Genomic DNA, 4,303 nt, shown 5'->3' on the forward strand with positions numbered 1-4,303 from the left:
TGCATTGAATTTATTTAATACACGAGTTTCACAATTTGAGTTGAATTACTGAAATAAATGAACTTTTCCATGACATTCTAATTTATTGAGATGCACCTGTATATATTTTGTTAATTACAGTTTTTTTATTAATTAATTTAATTAAATAAGTGTTTTCTTTTTTAATATATTTGATGTAATTTATTGCTGTGATAAAAGCTGAATTTTCAGCATCATTACTCCAGTCTTCAGTGTCACATGATCCTTCAGAAATCATTCTAAGATGCTGATTTGCTGCTCAAGAAACATTTCTGATTATTATCAATGTTCGAACCAGGGACCTTCTTGTTGTGAGACAACAGTGCTAACCACCGAGCCACTGTGCCGCCCTAGCGTGTGTAAGACATTTGCGTTATGTTGATGTTGTTATATTGACTGTGTTTTCAGTGAGTGTAATCAGGCCAGTGTTCCAGACACTTCCACATGCCCAGATGACAAACAAACACATAATGACCTGCTCTCCTTTCCGCCGCTAACAATATTCTGTGCTGTTTGAGCCAATACTAACAGCTCATTTGTTTTCTTTTGTTTTAACAGGAAACTCCTCTCATCCTACGCAGAGGAAGGACAGAGACCTCTTTCCACAAACACTCCGCTTTAGCCGTCCAAAAACAGCCGAGCAAACAGAAATGCTAATGAATCAGTCAGCTTCCAGTTCGAGCCGGCGATTCTACAGCTGCAGGCAGGTAAATAAATAAACCCAATCTCAGCGTTCTGGAGGAGGCAGCTATTAGAAAAGCTGTTCCACAGCAAAACTGACTGATTGTCACAGGCCTTAATAATTATTATTAGTAATCATTGGACAGCTTCTCTCAAGAGTCTGCTGCTGTAGGTCCAGAACATATTCTAGACTAGTAGCACTAGTATTTAGTTAAGTCTGCTTAAAATGCTTTGATTCTGGAAAAACATCTTACAACAGTAAGTCCTTATAAATTATAGAAAAATGGAAAATTAGCACAATGCAGAAATATTGTGTGTGCATGGCCATAGCCAGGGTTTGAAAATGAATGAGGTCTGGGGTTGGCTTAAGCTATAATAACCCTTACTAATACAGCTCATTAGAGACACTGAACACTTTAAAAGAGACAGACATGTAGATGTTTGTGAGATATATTTTCTGTTTTGGAGGAATGAACATTGTTAAATTATATTATATTGCACCATCACTATAGTTTAGGAGTGTATCATTTTATCAGTTGTTTATTATTCATGCAACAATACATTTTAGTTTTCATTAATAACCATTGCTATATAGATAACATTGTCTAGTGCTCTTATGAATGTTGTTAGCATGACTTTGTGAAAATTGAACTATTATAGGCCTACGGAAGAAAATGTTACAGACTTCTTCTTGGCTAGTGTTTGCATATTTCATTTCAGTCTGTTAGCTACTTGTTCTACAGATCTCTGCACCACCGTTTTGATAGCGTTGATAAAGTTTTTGACTGATAATATCATGATTTTTTTTTGCCTTTGCCTTACAGAATGTGGTATCCTTTCAACAATAACATGTCCGTGGGCACTTGATTAAGTGCTAGCGATCATTGCAGTGTTGCCAGATTGTTTGCTATTAAAACAAATAAAACAAATAAATATTTTGTAAATAAGGTACAATAAAGATATCGCTATGATATCGCTAACCCTAAACTGCAACATCCCAGTTTATACACGTTCTAAAGTGTCAAATGAAGTAGAAAAGACAAGACCAAACGCGTATAATAACTGGATCTGGCAACACAGAGGCCTGCGCCCTCACTCACAACACTAAATAAACAAACAAATCCAAATTAAAAATAATTTAAATCTACAAGTCTTCAAGTCTTTAAAAGTAAATATGATTTACAGTATATACTCTTTATTAAATGTTTATAGTTACTTGAAGCATAAGCTTTTTATTGGATGTGTGTTGTGTATTTATAAAACTTTATAGTTGCTTTCAACGATGTGGTAAACTGCACTGGAGAATTATTATTATTATTTTTTTAGCAAATGATTGATCTAGGAGTCGGTTTCTTTGTCTTGTTCATTCATTTTCACACAGGTATTGCTGCATCACTGAATATATCCATGCTTCCCACAATCCTCTGGTCCAGTCGCTCTTCAGCGTCACTAAATGGCACAGGTGATTTCTTTAAACATGACAGATCTGGATCTTCACCTCCGACTGTCTGTGCAGATTATTTATTCTTATTCTGTGTTGAGATGCTCTCGTCTCACCCGTGACCCGCTGTACTGTAGTCTGGTACTGAGATACAGTGTGTTTGCCGAGGCACATGACATACAGTAACATTCTCCGTTAATGGCAAGGAAAAACCAAAGCACCACAGCAGAGAAAAATCAAATGTCTTTAAAACCTTGCTTGTTTCTCCTAGACGAAAATGAAACCACAAGCCACTGGAGACTTTTGCTCAAATCTCCTACTTCTCAGATGTTTCTCCCAGTAATATCATATGTCTCCTAGAGTTTAAGAAGTGATCTCAATTTTGTCTCAAACAAAGAGGAATTTTAGGAGAAACATCTCAAATTTCCAAATAAAATATTTCCAAATTTCTTTTTGATAGAGACATAGGTCTCAAAATTATTTGTTACACATATAAATTCTGTATACTAACTTATATGTGTAAAATTATTTATTTATAGAAAGAAAGTATCAATTACTTATAAAATAATGTAATTATAATTTTTAAAACTGTAAATGTTTTACACAATTTTATATAATTTTTACATAAATATAATTTAAAAATAGGTATATAAACAATAAATGTAAATTACAATTTATAAAGGCAAAAATGTATGTAAATAATTTTTACATAGTTTTAAAAGTGATAAAATTATGATTTATATTTGCTATTCCCCATTAAATTATAAGTGTGTAATATACATAATTTTAAAACATTTGTTTCTGACAAAGAAGAATCTTAGGAGAAACATCTGAGATATACAGTAGTTAGTAAATCAGACGACATTGTATTTGCAAGTATTGTTAGTTGGAAAAAAAAAAAACAGGATGCATTGCAATAAGCTTACTGAAAAAGTGCATTAAAAAACAACAACATTGTTTTAATTAAAAAACAAACAAAACTGATTTTGACTTCTGACTGTTTTATTTATTTAGAGTACTGCATTATTAGCTTGTCATGCATTTATCAGACTCTACTGACAGTATGGCAGCTCACCGGGCATTCATCAACAGGTTGATTTGATTGAAAGATAAATAATCATTGTACAGTGACTCTGCTAAAACCTATCATATCTGTTACCTCAGTTTCCTATTATTCACTAACAAGCTCATCTACTTTGGCACAGTGTGACGGGAAGAAGCTGAAGCGCTCCGAGCTGCCGTGAGGTACAGTACCACACCAAACAGCAGAACACAATTAAATCTGGATTAATTACCTACAGACACGCTGATATTTGAGCGTTTGGAGGGAAGCCCAACGTGAGTAATCATCTAGAGCTGTAGAGATGATGTGATGCTGAGACACAGCAAGAATTTTCTAATAAGCTGCCTGGCAGGATTCAGAGCCGCATGAAACACAAAACACTGCCAAATATGTTGGGTATGAAGGTTATGAGTCTTCATGTAATCATGTACAAACATTTGACCTCCTTCAACAACTTTTTTTCAAGGATTTAATCTCAAGGAACAGTTCACCCAAAGAATAACTCATTGGCTTTAATAAGTTCTTACTGTAATCGTGGACAGTGGATGCATGCTGCAAATGAGATTTCATAAATACTTTGTGTTGCAGAACCAAAATCAGTAAAGGTCTTTCATTTTTCAGCATGCTAAATGTAGTATTTATTTAAAAAGGTTAATATGGTGTATGCAAACAAAAAAGAGGCTAGTCACAATACTTGCATTTTGCACAGAAATATTAGTCTTTGTGTAGAATGAGTAAAAGACTCTGAAATTGAAATAATCAATGTTCCTCAGGTATTCTTACCTTTAGTTAGATTATGATTTCATAAATCTGAATATATTGCATATATGGAAAATATTTTTCATGAGCTGAACTCAGACTTTTTCTGTGTACACAAAAGGCCTATTTCTCTCAAATATTGTTCACAAATCTGTCTAAATCTGTGTTAACTCGCATTACTTGTAATGAGTTACCCCCAACACTGGTGTGTATATACATACAAATTAGCAAATGTACAGTAGTATGTTAGTATGCTGTTAGAGTATGTTGTCTGCATATAGAAAATTTCATATAGTGTGTGTGTGTGTGTGTGTGTGTGTGTGTGTGTATATATATATATA

The 4,303-nt window shown here is 33.8% G+C and overlaps 1 long non-coding RNA gene across 1 annotated transcript; it reads left to right on the plus strand.

The window, feature by feature from the left end:
* Positions 1-596: 596 nt before the first annotated feature.
* Positions 597-3,397, plus strand: LOC107666902 (uncharacterized). Its single transcript, XR_001631736.1, has 3 exons — positions 597-725; positions 2,081-2,161; positions 3,346-3,397. It is a non-coding gene; the product is annotated as an uncharacterized LOC107666902 (long non-coding RNA).
* Positions 3,398-4,303: the final 906 nt, after the last annotated feature.

This window comes from Sinocyclocheilus anshuiensis, unplaced genomic scaffold (genome assembly GCF_001515605.1).
Source record: "Sinocyclocheilus anshuiensis isolate Anshui unplaced genomic scaffold, SAMN03320099.WGS_v1.1 scaffold1535, whole genome shotgun sequence".
NCBI lineage: Eukaryota > Metazoa > Chordata > Actinopteri > Cypriniformes > Cyprinidae > Sinocyclocheilus > Sinocyclocheilus anshuiensis.